This window comes from Carlito syrichta, unplaced genomic scaffold, assembly GCF_000164805.1.
Source record: "Carlito syrichta isolate Samal-C Ts95f unplaced genomic scaffold, Tarsius_syrichta-2.0.1 Scaffold313468, whole genome shotgun sequence".
In the NCBI taxonomy this organism is placed as follows: Eukaryota; Metazoa; Chordata; class Mammalia; order Primates; family Tarsiidae; genus Carlito; species Carlito syrichta.
This window is the reverse complement of record NW_007257564.1, coordinates 586,822-596,708: the sequence shown is the minus strand read 5'-3', so window position 1 is coordinate 596,708 and position 9,887 is coordinate 586,822. Positions and strand designations below refer to the sequence as shown.

Here is a 9,887-nt window from a genome sequence, read left to right as displayed (position 1 = left end):
AAAAAAAAAAAAAAAAAAAAAAAAATGAGCATACACCCTGAAAGAATCTCCAAAAAAAATTCATTGAAACCGAACACAACCCCAACAACGCTAGCTGGTACACTGATGCCACTGCCAACTCCAGTAGGGGAAGCCTGTCCTATAAGGGGACTGCCCTCCACAAATTAATTCCAGGGTTTTTTTGGGAGGGTCCCCCTTAGTACAACAATATAATGAATGTATCAACATGGCTGAACTGCACAAAAATGTGAAGGAGTCAAAAAATGCAGGAGAATATGCACAGTATAACACTATTTGTGTAAAGTTTAAAACCATCAAATCAACACTATGTAACATCTACAGAAACATACACATGTTATGGAATTGTAGAAACATAGGAACGATGAACAATTTCTGAATGGCAATTTCTTGTGAAGATGAAGAAAGGGAAATGCGATCTAAGAGGGATAGTGGGAACTTCAGAAGTATGTATGAAAATTTATTTTAAGATGCGTTTTAATTCTATTTGCCATCTGTATTATTGTATGCCTAAAAAAATAATTTTTAAAAGTGTTACTTTGGCTGAAAGCATACTTAATGTTTCTCATCTGCCCCTTATCCATGCCCCCATTAAACACCTGAAAAATGACTAATGTAAGTCTAGGAAGCCTTCGAATGCCCAAAGCAAGCAAACAATCTCATTTCAAAACTACTTGGGAAAAAATGTCCATTTTGTTCTTTTTTGGCACAGAATAAGTTTTCTTGAGAAGTGGCACTGTGCCATTATGTTTCTTCATTGTCTAATATAGGATGGGAATTAAAAATATATTCACCAATTAGTTGGTGATTCATTTCTCCGGAATATGAAAATGCAATTTTCATGAAATAATTTAAGGAGCGTGACTAACCTTCCAAAGTGAACTCATAAAATCTTATTTACCCATATTGTTGCTTAAATTGAAGACAACTGTAACAAACACAGGAAAACATGTATTATTTCCTTCTTTTCTTTTTCCCTCCCTTTCTCTCTTTCTTTTTTCTTCTTTTTATTTTTTCTCCTCAGTACTATTATGATAACATCCACCTCAATGCAGGCATACTTTCTCTTTTTTCTTTTTTTGGAAATACTTGTTTTTTTCTTTTTGAGTTGGGGCCTCTCTCCATCACCCAGGCTGGAGTGCAGTGGCATGCTCCCAGCCACCCCAGCATCAACCTGCTGGGCTCCGTTGATCCTTCTGCCTTAGCCTATCAAGTAGCCAGAACTATAGGAGTGTGCCACTACACCTGGTTAATTTTTGATTTATTGTAGAGACAAGGTCTCATCATATTGCCCAAGCTGGTCTTGAACCTGTGGGCTCAGGCAATCCTCTCTCCTTTGCCTCCCAAAGTGCTGGGATTACAGGCTTGAGCCACCACGCCTGGCCTGTAGGCATACTTTCATTGCAAAAGGAAAATTCTCAGTTAGCTGGTGTTTTAAATTTCCCTCTCTTTCATAGTATTTATAACTCCATCTATTTGAAACTATACATCTCACCTTAATTCCAAATATGCCAGAATTACATTTTTCTAAAAATAGATTTTTCTCTGTGTTGGAAATTCTTAATTGAAAGCCAGCCCTTCCAACTGATCTGTGGGCCCACCTGGTTCCCACTCATGCTCAGGGTCAGAAAAAGTCTAGCAGGAGAAAGATGGTCACCCCTACCTGGGTCGATGAAGGCAGAGTTTGGGGAGAATTGGGCAGAAGTGGCAGGCTATGCAACCAGGGAGGAAAACAGGATTTCTGCAAAAAGATCCAGGTGGAAGTCAGGAAAATGACAGGCTCTAAGGGTGAAGTAGCACAGGCCAAAGTCAAGAATGAACAGAGTTGAAGACTCAGAAGCAGGAAGAAGTTAAGTTGTTCAGAATCAAGGCTGTTGACAATGAATTTGGGCTGGAGTTTCTGCTTAGATGGTAATCATGTGGCTGAGCTGAGTGAAAGGACTTGAAGGAATTATAGAGAGGACATCTGGGAGGAATTTCCTTTCAAAGAACAAAATCCCTTGTCTTTCTAAATGGAAACTGAAATCCATTTCTTCTCCCCTTTTCTTCCTTTTTCATTTCCATTTTCCCTCTCCTTTTTTTCTCCTCCTTCCTTTATTTGAAAAAAATATATATATTCCATCATCCAGAATGAACAAATGTTAATATTTAATATTTGTTTCAAGTGTTTTTAATAAAAATATAAAGTATTCCCAATAAAATTGTACATCTTCTCAATCCCATTTTCTTTCCTCCAGAAATCATGAATTCCACGTCGATTCTTCAAGTTCACACTTTTGGGGGGTAATTTTACTACACATCAATTATTAAAGTAAAAATATTCAATATTACTTATTAAAGCATGGGAAGGAGAATTTATTCAGGACCATTATGATAAGTACAGAAACCACGACCATGGGATTTTTTGCAGTGGGGAGGAGCGATTGGTCTCAATTTCGAATACAGTGTGGATAAGTGGGTTTATAGTCAATGAGCAAGGTGGGTGGGTGGGGGTCAGTGGATGGAAAATTATCAGGAGGAAACAAGGTCAAGGGGGATTCTGGCTAAACCAACTTGACAGAATTCTTGCTGAAGACAGGCCTGAGTAATCATACATCACCTGTGGTGGTGGAAGATGAAGAACTCCGTTGGACATGGAGGGTGATCCCGTATCTAGGGTGGGTATTCTTGCTCAACTGACTCAGCAGGGTTCTTTGCTAAAACTGGGTTTTATTTAAAAATGACACAGGTGGATCGATGAGAAGGTGTGGAAACCTGACTGAAGTTTGGCCAGGCAAAGAATCTTTGTCACCATAAACACTATAATGTACTATTTTGTGTGTTTTCAAAGTAGATGTAAATATGTTATACCTGAAATATTGTTGGACGGTGCTTTTGACACTGAATATATTTTTAGCTCTAGCCATGTTGATACATATTGACACAATTTTTTTTTAACTACTGTGTAGTATTTCACCATGTCATGTACTATATTTTGTACTCTCTTCATGACGTGTACTACACGTTTTCTGATTTTTTGCCGTTATAAGCAATGTTGTAATAAACATCTTGAAATTCATTCCTCCTCTAGCAATGAAACAGCTGTTCCCAGAGCACAAAATAATAAGAAACTATAATACTGATCTTTTTGTGCAGACTGTGATAAGGGACTGAAATGCATCCAAAATTTAATTGTGTAAGAGTTCAATTTGCCCAGGTGCCATCAGTTTGTTCATCTTAGCTAAGATCGCTTATCTCGGTGGAATTCTCTAGTATGTAAGAGTGTGGCTTTGAGAGCCAAACTGCTTGGGTTCAAATTTTAACCTCTGACTAACCAAGGCCCACTGGTCAGTTGGAGAATTCTTTCCCCTTCTTTTTTTTTTTTTGAGTTGGAGTCTCACTCTGTCGCCCAGACTGGAGTGCAGTGGCCGCTCCTGGCCACCACAGCCTCGACTGGCTGGGCTCCAGCAATCCTTCCGCCTCAGACTTTCTAGTAGCTGGAATTACAGGCGCACGCTACCACGCCCGGCTAATTTTTTGATTTACTGTAGAGATGAGGTCTTGCCTGCCCAGGTGGGTCTCGAACCCGCGGGCTCAGGCAATTCATTCACCTCAGCCTCCCAAAGGCACGGGATTACAGGCTGAGCCACTGAGCCCGGCTTTTCCCCTTCTTGAAGTGAACTCATGTCAGTCTTTGTTGCCTACCAGCACCTTTGAACATCTTTCCAGTGTTTGGGTAAGGAAGTCCCATCTGAGTGCCTGATTCCACAGAGAATGATGGCATGTATGTGCTTGTTCCCATCAGAGAGCAGATAGGGGCCACACTGGGGCCTAGTCTTGGCCTGACCATATGGAAAGGAGTGGGCAGGAGGAGATACATAGATGTTCTTGTGTGTAGGAACAGATCCTAACTAAGGATTCCAGCAGAGAGGAAAGGGGATTTGGGAGAAAGCAAGCCACAGCCTCAGGCTTTCAAACTCTGCAACGCTATCCTAACTGGAAAGCTTGGTGGAAGCAGTACCTTGACAATCGACCAAGCCAGATCAGTACTCATAGCACCCTGGCATGCAAATGAAAAGAGAGAGGTATTGGGAGAAGAGAAGCTTTGTGAGCTTCCCTTTCCCAGGCCAAGTGCCCATAGAAGTGTTGCTACTGGGTGCTCCCAGCTTCAACTCAAGCCAAGACACCTGTTATTATGGCAGAGGCAAATCTTTCACCCCAAAATAGCCCAAAATGTGCAGGACAGAGGAATGACACCTGCTTGTAACTACATTGAGAGAAAAGATAAAGAACCTCAGAAGTTTGTGCTTTAGTGAAACTATATATCTAAGGGGGGTGGTAAGTTGAAATCAATTCTTCTGTGCTCCTATCCAAACATTAATCAAGCAACTAGTTAGCACATGTTAAGCATAATCACATATATAAATTGCTCATCCCAAAATCACACCAAAAGAAATTCAAATAAATCTTAAAGCATATTTTAAACATCATCCCTTTGTTTCATACCAGGCCTGTGTTTTAAAGACTTGGAATGTTTCTGCTAGCCAGATTTCTCAGGTTCCCTAACATTTAAACCACAAGATTCAAAATCCTAACTTATGACCTGGTAGTAATTTATATTCGTTCTAGTTCTGTGGCTAGAATAACTGAGGTTTCACAATGTAGGGATCTAAAATGATGTATATTCTTGACTATTACAGGAATATTTAAATGTTTCAAAAATAACCACACAGAAAATCTTCTGTTTATCCAACATTTACCAATATCAATGCCCTTGCTCTTTAAAATGTCAGCACTTACCTTGTGGTTTTCTACTGCTTCCCAAGGCCAGAAGTCTACAAAATCTCCTCTTCTAATGCCTTTGTTATCTTTATCCAACTTTGTTGAAGCCCAAACAGCCTTGTTGTTTTTTGCTTTCCTATATTAACTGAAGACTTCTTATACTGAATCAATATCCCTTAACTCAGTCAATTATGAGTCTTGCCAGGGGGCAGTTGAGGAGGGTCAGAAGCTCCAGACTAGAATTTTCCAAAAGAAAGAATGTGGTAACCGACAGTCAGCATTTTAACCATTGTCTCCTCCCCACCCAAAAAATGTGTTTTGGGAAATATTAGTGTCACACGATTCTTCAGGGAAAAGAATTATATGGTCAATTCAGTTTGTGCAAAACTGTATGTTGTTTACCCATCTCAGAGACTTATAATGCATATTGGTCATTAAAGGCTCTGAGAAATCCCCTAGCAAAAAAACCTTGCTTAGTTTTCTCAAACCCAAAATTACTCATTTTATTTGACTACGAAGGCATTTTCTCAAGTAATCCTAATTTCACTAACATTTTATGAAAACTGGGCTCCATGAAAATCATTTGGAGAGATGCTGACAAGGATTTGGCATAGGAAATCCAAGATGTAGTAACAGACATTAAGAGAGGCATAAGGCTAGAAAGGGTCAAAGCTCATGGAGGCTTTAAAAAAATGGGAGAAATTTGAGCCTATTTATGGGCTGGGGCAAGGAGCCTAGAGAGGTGGAGAAGCTGAGGTCACGGGAAGGGAATGAACAGTGGAGTCAAGCAAGGACTCATTCCCAGCAGCCAAGTGAGATAGTTACTATTACGGCACATTATTTACAGACAAGATAACAGAGGCTCCAAGAGGTTAAGCTGCCCAAGATCACACTGCTGGTCAGTGGCAGAGCTGGAGTTCAGAGTCGGGGGTGATTGTGTGGCCTGTGTACTTGCCCTAGTGTTCTTGTTCTGGTGATTTGGAAAGGTAAATATCTTTCCAGAATGTCTTCTTTCATCCCCCCACTGGAGCAGGAGTAGGCAATGAGTCAAGGTTTTGGATGTGTTGAATTCTGAGGATCACCTGGAACAAGTTCACTTCTGCTCTCCGTATCATTGCACTTATCTCCTCCTCTGCCCTGAATAATCTCAGATCTCTATTTTCCAATACCTTTCTTTGACTCTAGCCCTTTCCTACACAGTGAACTCATCACAATTATCCTATGTACACACATACATGCACACACATATACATTGTATATACATATAAGATACATGTATCTTATGTACATACATACATATATTTTATTGTGTATATGAGATTCACATGCTGTGTGTCCTTTTAATGTACATACATATAGAAACATAAATATGTTGTTAATCTGTGATGTACATATTTGCAAAGTTCCCCCGACCCATTCCATATCCCCTGCCTGTAAGTCATAATTCTTGTCATAAATTTATGGTCAGTTTACAGAAGACATAATATAGTGGTTGTAAGTTGAAGATAATGACTTTGGGTGGGGCTTCTGAACTCTTAACTGAAATTTTTGTTATCTTGCTGCTACTTTAAATTCAACATTCTTTATAGTGTGAAGCTTTAGTAAAATTTTATTAGCTTCTGGGAGGGGTTAATTAGAAAGGTAGACAAAGGAGAACTAGTCAATAGATTTTATTTAGATTTTTTCAGAAGCCTTTTGACAAATTTTCCAAACCAATACAGTATTTAAATGATAATGATAAATTGATGGAAATATTTTGTTGCAAATAGAATACTGGATTAAAAGTAAACTCCAGCAGGTCATGGACTTTTTGTGTTTGTGTGTGATTTCTCTCTTGCAGGTTTTTCTGCTGTCTTCTTTTTTTAATTTTAAAGATGTGGAGTATACTTCAGGATTAGGTATACAAGTGGTCATTGTGCAGGTAAAGTTTGGGCCTTCTTTTGGTACCCACTTCGCCTGGTTTGAGATCAGGCACCCTTATTGATGTTATTTGCCACCCCCTCCCCTGGCACTGTCCCGTTACTGCCAATCTCTTTCTTATGGAATTATGGTAAATGTTCAGGGCCCACTTATGAGTGAGAACATGTGATACTCAGTTCTTTGTTTCTGTGATAGATCGCTGAGCATTATAGACTCTAAATCCATCCAAATTGCTGTGAAGTCCATATGTTTGTCCTTCTTTATGACTGTGTAATATTCCATTGTGTATATATACCACATTTTTAAAATTCAGTTCAGTTTCAATGGGCAGCACGGTTGGCTCCATGTTTTTGCTATTGTGAATAATGCTACAATAAACATGCATGTGCAGGTATCTTTTCTGTAGAATGATATAAGTTCCTCTGGGCATATTCCCAGTAGGGAGATGGCTGGGTCATATGGAAGGTCAATTTCTAGCTCTTTTAGAAATTGCCACACTGTTTTCCGTAGAGGTTGAACTAGTTTGTATTCCTACTAGCAGTGTAGAAGCATTCCCTTTTCTCAGCATCCCCTCCAGCATCTGTTATTTTAATAATGATGACCATTCTTACTTGGGTTAGATGGTTCTCAATGTGGTTTTGATTTCCATTTCTTTGATGATTAGTGAGGTTGCCCACTGGTTGGTCATATGTCTTCTTTTGAGAAGTATCTATTCATGTCTTTTTCCCACTTTTTAATGGGGCTATTTGCTTTTTCCTTTAGGCATGTTTGAGTTCCTTGTAGATTCTGAATGTTAGGCCTTTGTCAGATATACAGTTGACAAATATTTTCTTCCCATTCTGTGGGCTGTCTCTCTGCTCTCTTGATGGTTTCCTTTGCATTGCAGAAGCTTTTCAGTTTAATGGAGCTGGTAGCAATCTTACTGAAAGAATCCCAGGCAATTGAGAAACATGGAACTCTCCCCAAATCATTTTATGAAGCTAACGTCACACTGATACCCAAACCGTGTAAAGATCCAGCAAAAAAAAAAAAAAAAGAGAGAGAGAGAGAGAGAGAGACCTACAGGACAATATCCTGATAAACACAGATGCAAAAATTCTCAACAAGATTCTAGCAAATCGGATCCAACAACGCATCTCAAAAATCAACCACTATGACCAAGTAGTCTTCATCCTTAGGATGCAGGGCTGGTTCAACATCCACAAGACCATGAATGCAATTAAATACATTAACAGATGTGAAAACAAGAACCACATGATTATATCATTAGATGCAGAAAAAGCTTTTGATAAAATCCAGCATCCCTTCTTGATAAAAACCCTTGAATATCTAGGCATAGAAGGAACATACCTCAAAATAGTAAGCACCATCTACAATAAACCCACAGCCAGGAAATGGCTAAACGGAGAGAAACTGGAAGCATTTCCTTGAGAACTGGAACAAGACAAGGCTGCCCACTCTTATTCCTCCTGTTCAACATAGTACTGTAAGTCCTAGCTAGAGCAATCAGACAAGAGGAGGAAATCAAGGGTATCCAAATAGGAAAAGAGGAAGTTAAGTTATCTCTCTTAGCTGATGATATGATCCTATACCTCGAAAACCCAAGAGAATTTGTCGCATACCTCCTTGCACTGATAAAGGACTTTGGCTGAGTCTCAGGGTATAAAAGAAATGTGCAAAAGACAGCTGCAGTTTTATACACCAACAACAGACAGGCAGAGATCCAAATGAAAAGCACAATCTCATTCACACTAGTTACCCCAAAAGGACATTTTTAACAGAGATAACTATAAACACTTTAATAACATCTGTTGAGGCACCCCCTGGGGTCCCCTCCCACTATGGGAGCTTTTCTGTCTTCTCAACAAACCCTGCTTTCTCTAATAATAATAATAATAATAATAATAATAATGTTTCCCGAGTCCCATTTGTGTTTTCAAATTTTTTTTTAGAAACGAAAAGCGTTCCAGTTGGCGCCGCGCCCCCTGCCCGCCGCCGCGGCCGCCTACAAGTTGGTGCAGCTCCGGCTCGGCGAGAGCGCCTGGAACCTGGAGAACCGCGTCCGCGGCTGGTACGACGCCGACCTGAGCCCGGCGGGCCACGAGGAGGCGAGGCGCGGCCGGCAGGCGCGGCGAGGCTCTCGCTTTGCCTTCGACGTCTGCTCCACCGCGCTGCAGAAGCGAGCCATCCGCACGCTCTGGGCGCCGCTGGACGCCAGCGACCAGATGTGGCTGCCCGTCTGAGGACGTGGCGCCTCCGTGAGCGCCACCCTGGGGCGCCGACGGGCCTCCCCGAGCCCGCCGCCAAGGACGGGGCGGCCCAGGTGAAGACCTGGAGGCGTTCCTCCGCGGCGCCCGACCACCCCTTCTACGGCAACATCGGCAAGGATCGCAGGTACGCGGACCTCACCGAAGACCGGCTCCCCCCCGGCGAGAGTCTGAAGGACACCGTGGCCAGAGCGCTGCCCTTTGGGAGTGAGGAAACCGTTCCCCAGATCCAGGAGGGCGAGCGGGTGCTGATCGCGGCCCGCGGCAACAGCCTCCGGAGCATCCTCAAGCACCTGAAGGTCTCTCTGAAGAGGCGATCATGGAGCTGAACCTGCCGGCCGGGATCCCCATCGTCGACGCGTTGGACAAGAGCTGGAAGCCCATCCAGCCCATGCACGAGGAGACCGTGCGCAAAGCCATGGAAGCTGAGGCCGCCCAGGGCGAGGCCAAGAAGTGAGGGCCCGCAGGCGACGACCGCCCTGACACCTCCCTCCCCTCTCTCCCCCCGCACCCCGTCCCATCCCACTGACCACGTCTGTCGCGTCCTGAGCCGTAGCTGCAGACGGGACCGGTGGCTTCCGCTGTCCCGTTAGCCGTTGGCCTCCTGCACCCACTCCCTTCATGCGGTCCAGTTGGAACCACACCTCCGGGACCTGGCTCTCGGTCCTGGCCGAGGGAAGGCTGCTCCTGGCCACGCATTGCACGGTAGCCCCTGTCTCCTGGGGACCTGCTTGAGTCGGGGACAGGGAGGAGCCATGCCGAGGCGTGGCCAGTGAGCAGAAGCGACAGAGCCTCTGCTCCCAGGAGCCAGGCCTGTCCTCTGCTCAGGGCACCGGTTGGGGCTGCAGTCATTCCGGTGCAGGAGAGCGCCACCTGCACGGCGGTTCAGAAGCAACCCTTTCCTCCCTGGCCCCAGAGGCG

The 9,887-nt window shown here is 43.0% G+C and overlaps 1 pseudogene; it reads left to right on the top strand.

The window, feature by feature from the left end:
• The window catches only part of LOC103273058, a 14,789-nt pseudogene extending 5,366 nt beyond the window's left edge, over positions 1-9,423 (top strand).
• The last annotated feature ends 464 nt before the right edge of the window (positions 9,424-9,887 follow it).